The 21,427-nt window shown below is 44.8% G+C and overlaps 1 long non-coding RNA gene across 1 annotated transcript; it reads right to left on the bottom strand.

Moving 5' to 3' along the window:
* Window positions 1-8,046: 8,046 nt before the first annotated feature.
* Window positions 8,047-21,144, bottom strand: LOC149431397 (uncharacterized). The gene is made up of 3 exons (XR_016309277.1): window positions 20,897-21,144; window positions 13,684-13,749; window positions 8,047-8,854 (listed from the first exon to the last, which is right to left on the bottom strand). It is a non-coding gene; the product is annotated as an uncharacterized LOC149431397 (long non-coding RNA).
* Window positions 21,145-21,427: the final 283 nt, after the last annotated feature.

Genomic DNA, 21,427 nt, shown 5'->3' with positions numbered 1-21,427 from the left:
CCCTTTCACAACTGCGGATAAATAAGAATGTTACAAGCATGTGATGCTCCTGTAAACTCACCTGGGGCAAGTAACAGGTGTGGGCAATATAGAAATCACACCTGAAAGCAGATAAAAAGGAGAGACGTTCACTTAACCTTTGCATTGTGTGTCTGTCTGTGCCACACTAAGCATGGACAACAGAAAGAGGAGACGAGAACTGTCTGAGGACCTGAGAACCAAAATTGTGGCAAAATATCAACAATCTCAAGGTTACAAGTCCATCTCCAGAGAACTAGATTTGCCTTTGTCCACAGTGCGCAACATTATCAAGAAGTTTGCAACCCATGGCACTGTAGCTAATCTCCCTGGTCGTGGACGGATGAGGAAAATTGATGAAAGATTGCAACGCAGAATAGTCCGGATGGTGGATAAGCAGCCCCAAACATGTTCCAAAGACATTCAAGCTGTCCTGCAGGCTCAGGGAGCATCAGTGTCAGCGCGAACTATCCGTCGACATTTAAATGAAATGAAACGCTATGGCAGGAGACCCAGGAGGACCCCACTGCTGACACAGAGACATAAAAAAGCAAGACTACAGTTTGCCAAAATGTACTTGAGTAAGCCAAAAGCCTTCTGGGAAAACGTCTTGTGGACAGATGAGACCAAGATAGAGCTTTTCGGTAAAGCACATCATTCTACTGTTTACCGAAAACGGAATGAGGCCTACAAAGAACAAAACACAGTACCTACGGTAAAATATGGTGGAGGTTCAATGATGTTTTGGGGTTGTTTTGCTGCCTCTGGCACTGGGTGCCTTGACTGTGTGCAAGGCATCATGAAATCTGAGGATTACCAAAGGATTTTGGGTCGCACTGTAGGGCCCAGTGTCAGAAAGCTGGGTTTGCGTCCAAGATCCTGGGTCTTCCAGCAGGACAATGACCCCAAACATACGTCAAAAAGCACTCAGAAATGGATGGCAAAGAAGCGCTGGAGAGTTCTGAAGTGGCCAGCAATGAGCCCAGATCTAAATCCCATTGAACACCTGTGGAGAGATCTTAAAATTGCTGTTGGGAAAAGGTGTCCTTCCAATAAGAGAGACCTGGAGCTGTTTGCAAAGGAAGAGTGGTCCAAAATTCCGGGTGAGAGGTGTCAGAAGCTTATTGATGGTTATAGGAAGCGACTGATTTCAGTTATGTTTTCCAAAGGGTGTGCAACCAAATATTAAGTTAAGGGTGCCAATACTTTTGTCCAGCCCATTTTTGGGGTTTTGTGTGACATTATGTCATATTTGCTTTTCTGCCTCTGTTTTATATTTGTTCCAATACATACAAAGGGAATAAACATGTGTATAGCAAAACATGTGTTAATGCAATACCTTTTTTGTGTGAAATACTTGATTTTCAGGAAAAATATCAAGGGTGCCAACAATTTCGGCCATGACTGTATGTGAACCCGGGCTTGGTTCACACTGATGCGGTACGGAATTGGCAGCGTTTTCTGTGCGAATTCCGCACCGCATCAGAATCGCACCCCGTTAACGCGAACCGCTGAGGGTGTGTATGTTAACAACACCCTGAAAGCGGTCTGCATACCGCGGTGCGATGTGCAGAATCGGAACTCATAGGTGTGAATACCCGTGCGATCCGATTCTAGTGCGAACCAAAAAAAGGGTCCTGCGCATTTTTGGTGCGGTGCAATTAAAGCCATACAAAATGTACGCCTCCGATGGCACCGCACACAAATCACATGTGATTGGCCGAGGAATGCGGTGCAGTTCCTGTACGAATCACATGCGATATACCGCACCGCACATGTGAACCCGAGCTAAATGTCGGATTTGGTGTGACCGAAGCCTACATGCCGCTGTAGTAGGTTGCATCGTACAGATTCACATTTCATACATCGTGACATTTATTTGTACACAGCATCCACAGGCTCCATCAGGGGCAGACTGACAACTCATGGGGCCCCCGGGCAATAGGGGATCATGGGGCCCCTGTGTCCTTGCCCAAACTCAAAAAAGCCTATGAAAAAGGTATCAGGGGCATCTTATGGGGCCCCCTACTGACCCCGGGCCCTCGGGCGGTGCCCGAGTTTCCAAATGGTCAGTCCACCCCTGGGCTCCATTCACACTGAGCTGAGCATTTTTCAGGCGTTTTTTCAAGCGATCTTTGAGCGTTTCTTTTAGCCGATTTGAAAATATTACAGGCGTTTTTCATTTAGCCGTTTTTGCTGTGATCAATAGAAATAGCTGCTGTTTGAGCTGAAAAAGCCTGAAAAAAACGCTCATTTCCACTGTTCAGGCATTTTCCATTCATGTCTATGGAGAAAAAACGCTCAGATCTGCCTGAAAAGTAGCGCAAGTGCTTTTTGAGCGACAGGCGTTTTGCTACAGGCGACAGAACGCTCAAGTGTGAACAGGGGCCATTGGAAATAATAGGATTTTACTTGTTGAGCGATTTTGAGCGTCGTGCTTCGAGCTGAAAAATGCATGTAAAAAAAAAATGTGCAGTTTCCAGCAAAGAGAAGGAGGTCATCTGTAAACCATGTGAGAGGGTGACCACTGTACAATGCCGAGCAGCGGCGTCTGATGGCCGTCCTCTGAGCTGGGTCAACACTGGGAGCAGGGAGGTGGGCGGGTACTATGTGTTTCAGGGGCTCCACCCCCTTGGTCAAGACCAGTAAAAATGTCAGTTTTTTTTTTTTTTCAGAAAAATAGAAATTTAGGAACTGGAAAGAATGTCTGCTAAATCCTTACCATGCATATATTGCCCCTTAAGAGGGTAAAAACACACCTAGGGGCGTATTTCTAACAAATTCCCAGAGCGATTCCTCCTTTCCTCTCCAGGTCCGGTTTAGGAAAATGCTGCATTATGGCCACTAGTTGGAGCCGGCGATCATTGTAAGTATTTTTTTCTTGTGATCCTCAGCCCCATCTCGAAGGCCATAAAAGTCCCCTTTTACAATACAGCCCCCCTTTTACATGATAGCACCCCCTTCTTCTCAGAGAACCCCCCCCCCCTTTACAGAGGAGCCCTTCACTTACATCATGTCCCCCCTTTACAATACTGACCTCCTTTTACATGATAGCACCCCCCTTCTTCTCAGAGCACCCCCCCTTTACAGAGGAGCCCTTCATTTACATCATGTCTCCCTTTTACAATACAGACCCCCTTTTACATGAGAGCACCCCCCTTCTTCTCAGAGCACCCCCCCTTTACAGAGGAGCCCTTCACTTACATCATGTCCCCCCTTTACAATACAGACCCCGTTACATGATAGCACCCCCCTTCTTCTCAGAGCACCCCCCCTTTACAGAGGAGCCCTTCATTTACATCATGTCCCCCCTTTACAATACAGACCCGCTTTTAAATGATAGCACCCCCCTTCTTCTCAGAGCACCCCCCCTTTACAGAGGAGCCCTTCATTTACATCATGTCCCCCCTTACAATACAGACCCGCTTTTAAATGATAGCACCCCCTTCTTCTCAGAGCACCCCCCCTTTACAGAAGAGTCCTTCATTTACATCATGGCCCCCCTTTACAATACAGACCCCCTTCTACATGATAGCACCCCCCTTCTTCTCAGAATACTCCCCCTTTACAGAGGATCCCTTTATTTACATCATGTCCCCCCTTTTACAATACAGACCCCCTTTTACATGATAGCACCCCTCTTCTTCTCAGAACACCCCCCCCCCTTTACAAAGGAGCCATTCATTTACATCCTGTCCCCCCTTTATAATACAGACCCCCTTTTACATGATAGCACCCCCCTTCTTTTCAGAGCACTCCCCCTTTACAGAGGAGCCCTTCACTTACATCATGCCCCCCCTTTACAATACAGACCATCTTTTACATGATAGCACCCCCCTTCTTCTCAGAACAGCTGCCCTTTACAGAGGAGCCCTTAATTTACATCATGTCCCCCCTTTACAATACTGACCCCCTTTTACATGATAGCACCCCCCTTCTCCTCAGAGCACCCCCCCTTTACAGAAGAGTCCTTCATTTACATCATGTCCCCCCTTTACAACACAGACCCCCTTTTACATGATAGCCCCCGCCTTCTTCTCAGAATACTCCCCCTTTACAGAGGATCCCTTTATTTACATCATGTCCCCCCTTTTACATGATAGCACCCCCCTTCTTCTCAGAACATCCCCCTTTACAGAGGAGCCCTTCATTTACATCATGTCCCCCCATTTACAATACTGACCCCCTTTTACATGATAGCACCCCCCTTCTTCTCAGAGCACCCCCCCTTTACAGAGGAGCCCTTCATTTACATCATGTCCCCCCTTTACAATACAGACCCCCTTTTACATGATAGCACCCCCCTTCTTCTCAGAGCACCCCCCGTTTACAGAGGAGCCCTTCATTTACATCATGTCCCCCCTTTACAATACAGACCCGCTTTTAAATGATAGCACCCCCTTCTTCTCAGAGCACCCCCCCCTTTACAGAAGAGTCCTTCATTTACATCATGGCCCCCCTTTACAATACAGACCCCCTTCTACATGATAGCACCCCCCTTCTTCTCAGAATACTCCCCCTTTACAGAGGAGCCCTTCATTTACATCATGTCCCCCCTTTACAATACAGACCCCCTTTTACATGATAGCACCCCCATTCTTCAAATCTATGGCGATCTTGGTTGCCTTCTGCTCCCCCTAAAAGGGGGAGATTTAAAGCTGTACAATCAGTTTGTAAAGTTTGGTGGGCAAGGCCTGGAAAGGAAGTTTTCCTGTCTCACAGCCTAAGCCAGGGGTCTCCAAATTTTCTTTAGAAAGAGCTAATTTACTGTCCTTCAAACTATAGGGGAGCAAGACTGCTGTCAGTGAGAGTAGAAAATTATCTAACACTGGTGGGAGTAAAAGAAAAAGTGGAAGGAATTGTGCTCCATTGTTGGTGTCAGTGGGAAGAATACTGCCCGAGTATTGGTGTCTATGGAATAGTGTTCCATCATTGGTGTCTATGGAAGGAATAGTGCCCCAACCGAGACTCTGTTCTCTCCTGGTTCTCCTCCTACCTATCGTAGAGCTCCTTCAGCGTTACCTATAACTCTGGCTCCTCCTCTCCATTCCCTCTTTTTGTAGGGGTCCCTCAAGGATCTGTAGTTGGACCCCTTCTCTTCTCCATCTAGACCTCCTCCCTTGGTCACTTGATATCAACTCCCATGGCTTCCAGTGTCATCTCTATGCTGATGACACACAAATCTATCTTTCTACTCCTCACCTCACCCCTTCAGTCTCCTCTCGCATTACTAACCTACTAAGCAACATATCGGCATGGATGTCACTCCACTTCCTCAAACTCAATCTTTCCAAAACTGAGCTCTTAGTATTCCCTCCTCCAGCCTGTGCCCCCCCCAACTTTTCCATCAAGATCAATAATACAACCATCAGTCCCTCCCCTCATGCCAGGGTACTAGGTGTAATCCTAGACTCCCATCTGTCCTTTCAGCCCCAAATCCAATCACTGTCCAAATCTTGTAGACTTCACCTCCGCAACATCTCCAACCTCCGCAACATCTCCAAGATACGGCCGTTCTTAACCTCTGAAACCACGAAGCGTCTTATTCCCTCTCATCTTGACTATTGTAACTCCCTCCTCATTGGTGTACCTCATCGCAGGCTATCCCTTCTTCAGTCTATCATGAATGTTGCTGCCAAACTCATCCACCTTACCAACCATTCCGTATCTGCCACCCCTCTCTGCCAATCCCTCCACTGACCTCCACTCAGTGTCCTCCACCCCTCTCTGCCAATCCCTCCACTGACCTCCACTCAGTGTCCTCCACCCCTCTCTGCCAATCCCTCCACTGACCTCCACTCAGTGTCCTCCACCCCTCTCTGCCAATCCCTCCACTGACCTCCACTCAGTGTCCTCCACCCCTCTCTGCCAATCCCTCCACTGGCTTCCCGTTGTCCAACAGATAAAATTCAAAACATTAACAATAACGTATAAAGCCATTTATAACTCCGCCCCAAATTACATCACCGATCTTGTCTCCAAATATCATCCAAACCATCCTCTCCGCTCCTCCCACGACCTCCTGCTCTCTAGCTTCCTTGTTTCCTCCTCCCATGCTCGTCTCCAGGACTTCTCCAGAGCTACCCCCATCCTCTGGAACGCTCTACCCCAATTTATCAGACTATCACCTACTCTGCTCACTTTTAGGCGATCTATCTATTCAGGGAAGCCTATCCTGCCCTCAGCTAATAATGGAATCTTCTATTCCTCCTACCAGTCCATCCCCCACAGTTATTACCTTTTGTAGCACTAGCCCCTCCCTCTTAGATTGTAAGCTCCCAGGATCAGGGCCCTCCTAACCCTCTTGTATTGAACTGTATTGTTGCTGTATTGTCTCCCATTATATTGTAAAGCGCTGAGCAAACTGTTGGCGCCATAAATCCTGTATAATAATAATCATTGGTGTCTATGGATGGAATAGTGCCCCATCATTGGTATCAGTGGGAGGAATAGTGCCCCATCATTGGTGTCAGTGGGAGGAATAGCGCCCCATCATTGGTGTCAGTGGGAGGAATAGTGCCCCATCATTGGTATCAGTGGGAGGAATAGTGTCCCATCATTGGTATCAGTGGGAGGAATAGTGCCCCATCATTGGTGTCAGTGGAAGGAATAGTGCCCCATCATTGGTATCAGTGGGAGGAATAGTGCCCCATCATTAGTATCAGTGGGAGGAATAGTGCCCCATCATTGGTGTCAGTGGAAGGAATAGTGCCCCATCATTGGTATCAGTGGGAGGAATAGTGCCCCATCATTGGTGTCAGTGGGAGGAATAGTGCCCCATCATTGGTATCAGTGGGAGGAATAGTGCCCCATCATTGGTATCAGTGGGAGGAATAGTGCCCCATCATTGGTGTCAGTGGGAGGAATAGTGCCCCATCATTGGTGTCAGTGGGAGGAATAGTGCCCCATCATTGGTATCAGTGGGAGGAATAGTGTCCCATCATTGGTGTCAGTGGAAGGAATAATACCCAATTGTTGTGTGTGCATAAGGAATAGTGCCCCATCATTAATGTCATTAGGAGCAAAAGTGCCCATCGCTCGTGTCTGTGGAAGGAATAGTGCCTCATTACTGGTATCAATGGGAGGAATAGTGCCCAATTGTTAATATCAGTGGAAGGAGTATTGCCCCATCGTTGGTGTCAGTGGGAGCAATAGTTTCCTTCATTGGTGTAAGTGGGAGGAATAGTTTCCTTTATTGGTGTCAGTGGGGGGATTAATGCCCAATAGTTTGTGTCTATGGAAGGAATAGTGCCCCATCATTGGTATCTGAGGAAGGAATAATTCCTCATCGTTGGTGTCAGTGGGATGAATAGGACCCCACTGTTGGTGTCAGTGGGAGGAATAGTGCCCCATCATTGGTATCAGTGGGGGGAAATAGTGCCCCATCATTGGTGTCAGTGGGAGGAATAGTGCCCCATCATTTGTATCAGTGGGGGGAAATAGTGCCCCATCATTGGTGTCTATAAGAAGAAGAGTGCCCATTCATTGATATCAGTGAGAGCAATAGTGTCCTATAGTTTTGTCCAGGTGGGAGGAACAGTGTCCGATCATTGGTGTCAGTGGGAGGAATAGTGCCCCATTGTTGGTGTAAATGGAAGGAAAAGTGCCCTATTTTTGGTGTCATTGGGAGGAATTAGTCTCCATTGTTGGTGTCAGTGGGAAGAATAGTGCCCCATCTTTGATGTCAGTGAAAGGAATAGTGATCCAACATTTATATCAGTTAGTGGAAGTATGCCTTGTCATTAGTGTCGGTAGGAGAGATAGTGTCCCATTGTTGGTATCAGTATAGGGACTGGTGCCTCATCATTGGTGTCAGTCAATAGTGCTGCAAGGGCAGGATAAATTCAAAACATAAACTCAGAAAGAAGTAAAATCAGAAGTAGCTCCACCAAAACGTTAAAATTGTACCTACCAGTACGATTCCACAGCTACGTCCGGGTCGTGTTGAATATGGAAGGAACCCACATAGACCCAACTGACAAATCTGTGAGTTCTCCAATCTACCACCCCAAGCACAAAGAACGCATATGGAGCAAGTTTCATTTATTTAAGAACAAAATTCACTTATACAGTTTTTTTTTTTGTTTGTTTTTTTTAACCTTTAGAACAAATGGAGTTTCTGTTTTGTACACAAGTTGGCGGATTTCTCCTTAAAGTGCTCTTATTACATCATCCAAAATACAAAAGATGGTAAAACCAAACAAATATAGAAAATAATCCCAATAACTTAAAAAAATACTGCTTTAATAAGAATCACAGTACATAGATATCCATTGCACGTGGCCACTCTACCACCATTGACCCCCCCTAGTGTCACACGCCTTCCGGTGCCGGAGAAGCACCCTCTCTGCTACTACTGGTGTTCAGCGGGAACATACGGAATAGGAGTTAAAACAATTAATACATTGAACTTTTTTTTTTTTCCTTTTTCTTTTTTTGTAAGAGTCATTTATATATATATTTATATATATTTATATTATATATATATATGTGTCATTTATACACAAAGCCTTATAATACATGGTTGATCTGGGGATCATTCCTGGCTCAGATTCCTCAGTGCACAGACTTCCTGCTGTTTACTGTACAGTATTTACAAGTTGGCCCAACGTTTCAGAGCGGGAGGTCTCCCCTTGGGCCGGTTTGCGGTTCAACACGCGGGTTGTCTTTCACACGGAGGCAGGGAATGGCTTGGTTTTGTGCGGAGATGATTCCCTGTCTCTCTCTCAGGGTGCTGGAGGGTACATCAGTTTTCGTGGTGCCCAGATGTAGCTCAGTGGGGCAGGACTGGAGGTCTGAAGGAAGAGTTCTCTGTGCAGGCTCTTGGTGTCGGCATCTTGGAAGAGAACACATGGAAACGTTGGAGTTCAAGAAGAGATCAGGTACAGTTTTGCACACATTTTATTCATGATAAGAAATTCACAATTCCTCCAGCGCTCAAAAGAAAAGTCACCAGACTGGTATATGGTAGGGTTACTGTTTCTTCGGGGATAGTGATTAGGTGGTGAAGCCCTCCTCAGACAGGGGAGTCCAACCATGAAATGAAAAAGAACACACAGGGGGCACAAACGCCTAGCACACTACCCAAAATGTATTGAGAGAAATCAAGGAAATCCTAATTAATACTCAACAACAGAAGTAATATGCATAACAAGGATTACTGACGGTCAACCAACGTGGTGGGCTCCCAACTCTTGGTAGTGTTGGCAAGCTGATGCTTTTTGGGGATGTGTCCCCTTCCTTAGAGCTCAAGCCAACAAATGTTTGTCTCTTATGCAGGCCATAGACGGGGAGAAACCCGGCCGTTTTTTTTTTAGAAAAACGAAAAATCGGTCGTTCAATCAGCCGACGTTACCACCATTGGTAACAAAAAAGTCGGCTGATTTTCGTCCCGTCTACAGCAGGCAATTATATAGAATATGCAGAAGAAGCATAAATAAAATATGCAGAAGAAGAAATAGAATAAGAAGAAATAGAATATGCAGAAGAAGAAGAAATAGAATATGAATAAGAAGAAAAAGTTGCAACATTGTATCTATTTGTATCCATTTCGGATACAGATGTTTCTATTCGGATACAAATAGATACAATGTTGCTATACTTTTAAATGTCAAATATAATATCAGACTGGAATTCTTTTTTTTTTCTTTTTCATATCTATTTCTTCTTCTTCTTTATATTCTATTTCTTCTTTTTATTCATATTCTATTTCTTCTTCTCATTCATATTCTATTTTTTTCCATTTCTTCTTTTCCTTCTGCTTTCATGTCACTGCTCATGCGCATTTTTTAAAATCGGAAAAAGATCGGCAGATTTGTCCATCATTGCCCCGAAAATCGGCAGAACAACAAATTTGGCCAATTATTTTCCAGCAGGACCGATAATCCAAAAGGGCAAAAATCACTAAAACTGGCCGACCAATTACCGCACTAACGATCCGAAAATCGGCCGATTTTTTGTTTTTCCGGCGGATTTTCGGCCGTTTTTCATTCCATCTATGGCCCGCATTAATATATGTATTGAGCACCACAAGGCCACACATAGCCCCTCCGCTCAAAAGGGCAGGAAGTCACTGCATCAAACAAGGTCAAATGATGTTGGAAGTCATTAATCATTAAGGAATCATTAGGTGAATGGTTAACAACTTACAACATCATTTGACCTTGTTTGATGCAGTGACTCCCCGCCCTTTTATTGAGAGGGGCAATGTGTTGCCTTGTGGTGCCCAATACATATATTAGAAGACAGATATTTGTTGGCTTGAGGTCTGATGAAGGGGACACATCCCCAAAACGTGTCAGTTTGCCGACAATACCAACAGTTGGGAACCCACCACATTAGTGGACCATCAGTAATCCTTGTCATGCATATTACATCTGTTGACCTCAAGCCAACAAATATCTGTCTCGTAATATATGTATTGGGCACCACAAGGCAACACATTGCCCCTCTCAATGAAAGGGCGGGGAGCCACTGCATCAAACAAGATCAAATGATGTTGGAAGTTGTTAACCATTCACCTAATGATTCCCTAATGATTAATGACTTCCAACATCATTTGACCTTGTGTGATGCAGTGACTTCCTGCCCTTTTGAGGGAAGGGGCTATGTGTGGCCTTGTGGTGCCCAATATATATATTAAGAGATGAACATTTGTTGGCTTGAGCTCTAAGGAAGGGGACACGTCCCCAAAAAGCATCAGTTTGCTGACAATACCAACAGTTGGGAACCCACCACATTAGTGGACCATCAGTAATCCTTGTCATGCATATTACATCTGTTGTTTGTATGAATTTGGCTTTTTTTATATCTTTCAATACATTTTGGGTTCTTTTGCGCCCCCTTTAAGTTCTTTTTCATGATAACAAATGTCTACATCAGCCTTTCTCAACCTTCTAACCCTAGAGCAGGGGTCTCCAATCTTTCAAAACAAAGGGTCTGTTTACTGTCCTTCAGACTTTGAGGGGTTCAGACTGTGGCTAGTGGGAGTAGAAAATGCCCTGGCATCACCTGGAGTAAACAATGTTCCATCATCGGTAATAGTGGGAGGAGTATTGTTGGTATCAGGGGAAAGAATAGTGCCCCATTTGTTGTGAATGGGTAGTGGTGCCATGTACCCCATACTCATTCAAATAGGGGGAAGGTTGCCGGAATAAGCCCCCCCGCCCACAGACCCTCACAACCACCGGCCACGGTTGTGAGGAAGAGGCCCTTGTCCTCAGCAACAAGATGCTTTGGGAGGGGCGTGCCCCAAAGCACCACCCCCCCCCATTTTCAGGGCATGTAGCCTGGTATGGTTCAAGAGGGGGGCACTCACTCGTCCCCCCCTTTCCTGACCTGCCGGGCTGCATGCTCGGATAAGGGTCTGGTATGGATTTTGGCTGGACCCCCCACCCACACATACACACACACACACACACACACACACACACACTTTTAAAAAAAATTTGTCTTGGGGGTTCCCCTCAAACTCCATAACAGACCCAAAAGGCTTGGTATGGATTGGGGGGGACCCCACGTTTTTTTTAAATGTTTTAATTGCCGGGCAACACCAGCAATTCTTTTTGCATTCAGCTGTCAGCAGGGAACTCCACTGACAGCTGATACAATAATGTTTTTTAGTAGCTGTGCAATATTTTATCGCATACTCAGATGTGGTAAGATACTGCTTAGGGAATAGTCCCCTCCCAAGTTCATGGTTGAACTTTCGTTAGGTTCGAATGTCTGACCGCAGACCGAACAGGGGGGTGTTCGACCCTTCACTAGTGACAACCAGGGCTTCTCCACTTTGGAGGGATTTCCTCTCACTCAAATGTTGCTAAATGTTGTATTTTGCCTGTAGCTCTCCGTTAAAATTGCTCGGTCATCAGAGACGTGTGGGGGTTGCCATTGTCTAATAAGGCCACATGGGTTATCAGGTCAATGTCATTGGCCTAATATGACCATGTGGCCAAATTAGGCCAAGGATGTCACATCCCCACTCCTTTGTGTATGCACAGCTGCGGGGCAGGAATTCCCTGGCCACAGCTGATGGGGGGGGGGGGGGGGGGGGCGATAGTGGGGTGACTGACAGTTTCATTCCAGGTTCGGTCCAATCCTAATTAATCGCCCAGACCCAACTTATCCCTAATTATTATACGCCCAATATGTGCATATATGTATGTGTACCAGTCACACTTTACCCATATAATGGGTACCTTCTTTTTGTATTACCGCCATTTTCTCTGTAAGCAAGCCGTTCCTGCACCACCCCTTGCTATCCCTTCGACACATACTCATAAACAAGTGCTGTTCCTTGGTAAGTACTTTGGCAACCCCCCCAAATTATTTAATTAATGAGACTTAGAACTGGTATATTAGCATATGACACAACATGAAACAAGCCACAGAGTTGGTATGGCATTGCAGTACTCTGTGCCCGTGGAGAAGGGAGGGAAACACAAAGTCTATATCTAATTTATCATTTATCTTCAGAGTGGAGAGTGGGAAGGTGTGTGTTTCGGGAGGGGAGCGATGGTGGCAAAAGGGAAAATAGAAAGTGGTAGGTTGGAGAGGGGAGGGATGGGTCATTCAGGGATATCAGAGTGGATGTTGGGGTAGGAGACATTAATTGGAGAGAGGCGGGGGGGGGGGGGGTAGGGTGGTATGGGTGAGAGGGTGGTATGAGGGGGTAGGGTAGGGTGGAGAAAGGTAAACACAGGGAAGAACAAGGGGAGATGTGGTGGAAGGACAGGATGTGCAGGAGATGGATCGGGTGGTGAGCACTAGGGTGATGTACAATGGATCAGGTGAGCACTAGGGTGATGTGCAATGGATCAGGTGAGCACTAGGGTGATGTGGAATGGGTCAGTTGAGCACTAATGTTAGGTGCAATGGATCAGGTGGGCACTAGGTTGAGGTGCAATGGATCAGGTGGGCAATAGAGTGAGGTGCAATGGACCAGGTGGCCACTAGGATGAGATGCAACAGATCAGGTGGGCACTAGGGTGAGGTGCAATGGATCAGGTGGGCACTAGGGGGAGATGCAATGGATCAGGTGGGCACTAGGGTGAGATGCAATGGATCAGGTGGTCACTAGGGTGAGGTGCAGTGGATCATGAATCTCTGTGAAGAAGGGCTTTACCAACCTCTGAGAAGATAGAATCACTCCAATACAACCATGTATGTGTCATGGCTGTTTTGGGAGGAGAGAATGAGGTCTTCCATTTACCTAATACTCTGTGTTGCCACAAGATATCAAGGGAGTGGGGTGTCTCTCCATTTCAAAGAAATGCAGGATTTGACTGCATTCCGGAGGTGGCCAAGAATGGATTTTGTGTAAGTTTAATGGAGATGATAGAATGGAGCAATAGAAAGAAGGTTGGGTCATTCGAAATTGGGAGATCAGTGGATTTTAAGGAGATTTCTCTGACCTTCTTTTTGCAAAATTATTTTAGTGTTTGAGTGAATTGCACATTCACAATGTGTGTTCAGCAAACGTTCCCCTCTCTTATCTATGTGCCTCGAATTTCCTAATTTCCTTCTCCGTACAATGGCTTCTATAAAACACCAATGCTCCTGGTACAATCTCCGTGTCTATGGAGTCCCACTCGTTCTGTATGCACAGTTTTTATACACTTTAAATTGCTCTGTGACACACTTTTCTCCTGTCTCCTTTGTTAATACCTTTTAATTTCTGCTGGATAGCATAGCGTGCTTTCCTCTCCTGATCCAGTTCATTACACAGGGTGTCTGGGGAGAAAAAGGAGACGTTAGCTTCTCATGCTCAATGACAGACTCAACCCTTTCCTCACCAGACATGTTTCCAATCCCACCAATCTCAGCCGGAACACAGTCATCCTTCTACCCACTAACTGGGTAACATATCCAAAGAATATCCAATCTCCCCCCAAAATAACAGTTTATTTAGAATTAATATACATTACAGAAGAATATACATTACTGAATAAAGACGTCGCTACAAAGAGTTGTCGGGATGTCAACCAGCGTACTGGAAGAAGCCAACACAATTGCTGAGGTATTACAACAGAATATACATTAGCATACCATATGGAACCCATGCATTTTCAATAATCTCAAACCTAAGAGTTCATAAATAAATAATTACTAGTTCCTGCCAGCTAAACTGATACGGCACAAGTGAGGACAGGGAGAATCAGGTCAGAGGCTAGCAAACCAAGATATCTCAAAAAGCATGTATCAAAAAAAAAAAATTTTGTCATATTTTCTGGGCAACCTCTATGCCTTCTGCCCCCCTCGTCGCCTCCTTATATGCTTACTGCCAGGACTTCCCCAGAGCCTCTTCCATCTTCTGGAACCTGCAACCTCTAAGCTTTCTGACCCCCTTGTGACCTCCTTCCATGCTTACCTCCAGGACTTCCCTAGAACATCTCCCATCCTCTGGAACCTCTATGGTTTCTGGCTTCCTCGTCACCTCCCTCCATGCTTACCTCCTTGACTTCCCCAGAACCTGTCCCATCTTCTGGAACCTGCAACCTCTAAGCTTTCTGGCCCCCTTGTGACCTCCTTCCATTCTTACCTCCAGGACTTCCCAGAACGTCTCCAATCTTCTGGAACCTCTATGGTTTCTGGCTTCCTCATCACCTCCCTCCATGCTTACCTCCTTGACTTCCCCAGAACCTGTCCCATCCCCCGGAACCTGCAACTTCTAAGCTTTCTGGCCCCCTCGTGACTTCCTTCCATGCTTACCTCCAGGACTTCCCCAGAGCCTCTCACATCCTCTGGGACTTTATACTGTACTCTGTCCACCTTTAGGTGATTCCTGAAAACCCATCTCTTCAGAGAAATCTCTCCCACCTCCATCCAACAAACTGAACTTTTTCTTTCTTCATCAACCCCCCCCCCCCCCCCCCCAGCCAGGGGCAGACTGACCATTTGGAAACTCGGGCACTGCCAGAGGGCCCGGGGTCAGTAAAGGGCCCCATAAGATGCCCCTGGTACCTTTTTCATAGGCTTTTTTGAGTTTGGGCAAGGACACAGGGGCCCCATGATCCCCTATTACCCGGGGGCCCCAAGAGTTGTCAGTCTGCCCCTGCCCCCAGCTATTACTTTTTGACCCGCCCTTTTAGACTATAAGCTCCCACGAGCAGGACCCTTTGAACCCTGCTGTATCAAATTGTATTGCAACTGTACTGCCTCCCTTTATTTTGTACAGCACACAAACTGTCGGCACTATATATATAGCAAATAATAACAATGTTACATAATTAGTCTGGCTGAAAAAAGATAAAAGTCCATCCAGTTCAACCATTAAATGTGCACTTATTAGTTTCTTAAAGGCCAATGAGTCACCTAGGAGCTTTACCCAATGGGAAACATAAGGCTGATTAGGTGACATGGGTTAATTTTTATACAAAGATTGTTAAAAATTAGCCAATTGTCCAACCAGATTTATAATGATTCTTAATATTATATTGAAGGCTCAGCTGACGTGTCTTGGTATAATTCAGACTACATACAATAAAAGACACCAATTCTAATTCTGGCAATGAAAGCATGGAGGACACCGTTATGGTGGACAACCAGTTATTACTGATTCATCTTGATACAATTCAGACTACATACAATAAAAGCCGCCAATTCTAAATACAGCCATGAAGGTACAGTTGTGTTCAAAATAATAGCAATGTGTTGAAAAAAAGTGAATAAAGCTGAAAATCCTTCTAATAGCTTTTATTTCCATTCACACAAATGCATTTGGAACACGACACATTCTATTCCAAATCAAAACATGAAGAAAAATAGATCAAATTTGTGTTGTTCCTCTAAAAAAAATGAAGAAAAGTGAATATTAGACGGTTCAAAAAAATCGCCGTGTTTGTATTCTTCTTTACAAATTCAAACATTCACTATATAAACTGAGAAATGTTTGAAGATTTTGCTTTCCTTTGAATGACTTCATGAATATTTGGTTGTAGTCGCACTGTTTCTGAGAACTGCTGTACATCTGTGTTGCATGGAGTCACCCAACTTCTGGCCCCTGTGATCAGGTATTCCAGCCCAGGATGATTGGACCACATTCCACAGTTCTTCTCTATTTCTTGGTTTTGCCTCAGAAACGGCATTTTTGATGTCACCCCACAGGTTTTCTATTGGATGAAGATCCGGGGATTGGGTTGGCCACTCCATAACGTCCATCTTGTTGGTCTGGAACCAAGATGTTGCACGTTTACTGGTGTGTTTGGGGTCGTTGTCTTGTTGGAACACCCATTTCAAGGGCATTTCCTCTTCAGCATAAGGCAGCATGACCTCTTCAAGTATTCTGATGTATTCAAACTGATCCATGATCCCTGGTATGTGATAAATAGGCCCAACACCGTAGTATGAGAAACATCCCCATATCATGATGCTTGCACCACCATGCTTCACTGTCTTCACAGTGTACTGTGGCTTGAATTCAGTGTTTGGGGTCGTCTGACAAACTGTCTCCGGCCACTAGACCCAAAAAGAACAATCTTACTTTCATCAGTCCACAAAATGTTGCGACATTTCTCTTTAGACCAGTCAATGTGCTCTTTGGCAGATTGTAACCTCTTCAGCACGTGTCTTTTTTCCAACAGTGGGACTTTGCGGGGACTTCTTGCAGACAGCTTGGCTTCACATCGGCGTCTTCTAATTGTAACAGTCCTCACAGGGAACGTCACACCTTCTTTCATCTTCCTGGAGCTGATTGTTGGCTGAGTCCGCGCCATTTTGGCTATTCTTCTATCCATTCCATTAGTAGTTTTTCGCTTTCTTCCACGTCTTTCAGGTTTTGGTTGCCATTTTTAAAGCATTTGCGATCATTTTAGCTGAGCAGCCGATCATTTTCTGCACTTCTTTATATGTTTTCCCCTCTCCAATCAACTTTTTAATCAAGGTACGCTGTTCTTCTGAACAATGTCTGGAACGACCCATTTTCCTCTGAATTTCAGAGAGAAATGCACTGTAACCGGCATGTACAACATTTGCTGCCTTCCTTCCTTAAATAAGGGCAATAATTGCCGCCTGTTTTTCAAAGAATGAATGACCTCACTAATAGAACTCTACACTGCTATTATTTTGAACACGCCCCTTTCAATGAGTGATTCAATTACACAGAATCAGCAGCATGCATGTCATGACTGTTGGGTCTGTTGGATTTCTATTACTCTACTACACCTGCTAGTAAATTATTTGCCATGTAGAAATATAATTTCTACCAAAAACAGTGATTGATCCGGTTAGTGATGTCTGACTGCTATTATTTTGAACACAACTGTATGTAGGATGCTGCTATGGACAACCATTTGTTATTGACTCGTCTTGATACAATCCCGACTGCATACAATGAAAGTCACCAATTTTAAATCCTGCCATGAAGGTATGGATAACGCCACTATGGACAACTATCTGTTATTGACTTGTCTTGATATAACTCAGACTACATACAATAAAAGGTGCCAATTCTAAATCCAGCCATGAAGCTGAGGAGGATGCCATTATGGATGACCATATGACATTGACTTGCCTTGATATAATTCAGACTACATATAATAAAAGCACCAATTCTAAAGTCAACCATGAAGGTGCAGAGGATTCCGCCATTGATAACCAGTTGTCATTGATTAGCCATGATTTAATTCAAACTATAATAAAATTTGACCATTCTATATATAACCAGGAAGGCATGGAGAGCACTGCTATGGGCAACCAGCTGTTGTTGACCCCTCTTGATACAATTCAGCGTACATACAATCAAAGGAGCCAATTCTAAATCCAGTCATGAAGGCACAAAGGATGCCAATATGGACAATCATTTGGTATTCATTCGTCTTGATACAATCCAGTTTACATACAAAGAAAGGCAGGAAATGCAACCATGGAGGCATGGAGAATGCCTCAATGGACAACCAGGAAAGCATGGAGAACACCTCTATGGGCAACCAGTTATTGACTTCTCTTGATACAATTCAGACTACATACAATAAAAGGCACCATTTCTAAATTCATTCATGAAAGCACAAAGGACACCAATATGGACAACATTTTGTTATTGACTCATGTTGATACAATCCAGTCTACATACAAAGAAAGGCAGGAAATCCAATCATGAAGGCACAGAGAATACCGCAAAGGACAGCCATTTGTTATTGACTCGCCTTGATATAACTTAGAGTTAAGTCAAGTACAATCAGGAAGGCATGGAGGATGCTGCAATGGACAACCATTTATTATTGACTTGTCTTGATGCCATCCAGTCTACATACAAAGAAAGGCGGGAATTTCAAATCCAACCAAGAAGGAACAGAGGATTCCGCAATGGACAACCATTTGTTCTTCACTCGTCTTGATATAATTCAAACTACGTACAATAATAGCTGCCAATTCTAAATCCAGCCATGAAGGAACGAAGAATGCTGCTATGGATGACCAGTTTATATTGCCTCACTTTGATATAATTCAGACTAAATATAAGACACTAATCTAAATCTAGCCATGAAGGTGCAGAGTATGCTGCCATTGGCAACTAGCTGTGATTGGCTAGCCTTTATATAATTCAGACTATGATAAAAGTCAACCATTCTAAGTACAACCATAAAGGCCATGGAGAATGCCGCTACGGATAACCATTTGTTTTTGACTCCTCTTGATATAATTCAGAATACATATAAGACACCAATGTAAATCTAGCCATGAAGGTGCAGAGGATGCTGCCATTGGCAACTAGTTGTCTTTGGCTAGCCTTGATGTAATTCAGACTACGATAAAAGTCAACCATTCTAATCACAACCATAAAGGCCATGGAGAATGCCCCTATGGATAACCATTTGTTTTTGACTTATCTTGATATAATTCAACGTACATACATCAACGGGCGCCAATTCTAAATCCAGCCATGAAGGAGTGGAGGACACCACTAACACATCTTAATATCATTCTGACTTAATACAATAAAAGGTGCCAATTCTAAGTACAGCCAGGAAGGCACGGAGGACGCCGCCACGGACTACAACCATTTGGTATTCACTCGTCTTGATGCAATCCAGCTTACATACAAAGAAAGGCAGGAAATGCAACCATGGAGGCATGGAGAATGCTGCAATGGGCAACCAGGAAAGCATGGGGAACACCTCTATGGGCAACCAGTTGTTATTGACTCCTCTTGATACAATTCAGACTACATACAATAAAAGGCGCCATTTCTAAATCCAATTCATGAAAGCACAAAGGACACCAATATGGACAACATTTTGTTATTGACTCATCTTGATACAATCCAGTCTACATACATCAGACTACATATATAAAACTATGATAAAAGTCGACCATTTTAACCACAACCATAAAGGCCATGGAGAATGCCCCTATGGATAACCATTTGTTTTTGACTCCTCTTGAAAGTGCCAACGTACATACAATAACGGGCGCCAATTCTAAATCTAGCCAGGAAGGAGTGGAGGACACCACTAACACATCTTAATATCATTCAGACTTAAAACCATAAAAGGTGCCAATTCTCATATTACGTTCTGTAGGGATGCAAAGGTGGCCTTCCTGCATTGCCCAATTTTGGGTCTGTCTAGGTCTCAGCAGAAATTGGCATCCTACCTATTTATTTCGGCCAAAATGTGCTATAGCTCAAGCTTGGAGAACCCCTTTGGTTGTCTTCCAGGGGGTGAAGACCCGGATGAATGCTATGCTGATCAATGAACAGCTGTCTAGCGTTCTTCAAGATTCTCATCAGAGATTCCTTGAGGTTTGGGAACCTTGGATACGTTATTCCCTGCCATCCCTGCCTCTTAATAATTATGGCCTCTTATAGTCGTTGCCTGTGCTAGCCCTGGATCCGTGACTCTTCTAGTCTTCTTTTCTTCCATGTCTTCTCTCTGAATCTTTCTTTTTTCTTTATTTCTTTCTATGTTTTTATATTTTCTTTTTTCTATCAGTTTTTTTTTTCCCGGTAATATGATGGATTGCTGCTGCTACTATTTGGTTCGGCTTTTTGCCATCCCTCTTTGATGTCATTGGACATTCCGTTATGTGGACAATACATCCTGATGACTTGTATCTGCTAATGTATGTTATTGTTCTGCTCTGCCCCTGAGTGGGCGTATCATGAGCTTGTTGTATTATTAAAACAAAAACTTCCCTAACTACCTCCCGTCCGGCTGTTGTATATAAACGGCCGGACGGTGGCAGTGCAGGGTTGGAGGAGACCGAAGCACGGAGGAGACCGAAGCACGGAGGAGACTAAAGCACAGAGGAGACCGATGCATGGAGGAGACCGAAGCACGGAGGAGACCGAAGCACGGAGGAGACTAAAGCACGGAGGAGACCGAAGCACGGAGGAGACCGAAGCACGGAGGAGACCGAAGCACGGAGGAGACTAAAGCACAGAGGAGACCGATGCATGGAGGAGACCGAAGCACAGAGGAGACCGAAGCACGGAGGAGACTAAAGCACAGAGGAGACCGAAGCACGGAGGAGACCGAAGCATGAGGATGCCGCCACGGACGAGACTGAGTTAACTGCAGGCTGCTCAGCGAGACAATGCGGCGCAGTTTGTTAGAAGTGAGTTACAGTAAGGACACTGCCTGTGATTCTGTGCTGGGAGGCAGATGGATACGAGGAGAATTAAACACAATCGCAGGCATTAACACGCAGGTAATTTTACGCCTCGATTTTTAATTTAGAAAGCCATGCAAATTAGTGTGCAGAGGAGTTCAATCACTGTTTGGTAATGGTGCCTGCAAGGCCCGAGCCAAGCTTGTTTGCTATGTTTAGGCTAATCAGAGGATATTAAATAAGAAAAAATAATTGTTAAATTACCTCGCATTTAAACCTGAGACGGAGGCGTTGATTGTGAACAGCCTACGATGGCGGCGGAATGGCTTACCTCTCACAATCTGCAGCTGCTGGACCATCTCCTCTCTGTAGGCCAACTCTCTCTTCATCTGGTCTTGGAAATTGTCTGGGAAGAGAGGCCAGAAATCAGCTCAACAGACACAAGTATCTTCACGGCTACAAGACATTAGTGAAATGGGTGCAAGCTGACATTCGCCACTACAGCTATGACCTGACTACCCCCTCCAAGCAGCCACCAGAAACTCCTACGGGTCCAAGCCTCCATGCGGTGACACTGTGAAGGCGATCATGGTGGCTCTCGTGTTAATCTCGCCTATGGTATTAGCATGGGACGTCAAGGTGTGATTGGGAACAGGCCGCTCGAGACCTAATACAAGGCTTTGACTTCACAGTTTCTGCATTTTAACTCCAAATTAATTACTTTCCTTCGCCTAAAGAATTATTGTTGTAACAAGAGAAACATGGTACTGACTGCGCTGCCTGTGGGAGCCAGGGGGGCATGAACGTACAATGGATGTCTCATCATGAATTCCCTTGTATTTCGAATCTGTTCTTGGAGGAT

This window comes from Staurois parvus, unplaced genomic scaffold (assembly GCF_062004578.1).
Source record: "Staurois parvus isolate SC_StPar_1 unplaced genomic scaffold, SC_StPar_1.0 ptg002281l, whole genome shotgun sequence".
Taxonomy (NCBI): domain Eukaryota; kingdom Metazoa; phylum Chordata; class Amphibia; order Anura; family Ranidae; genus Staurois; species Staurois parvus.
Note: the sequence above shows the minus strand (reverse complement) of the source record. Positions and strands in the feature narration are given on the sequence as shown.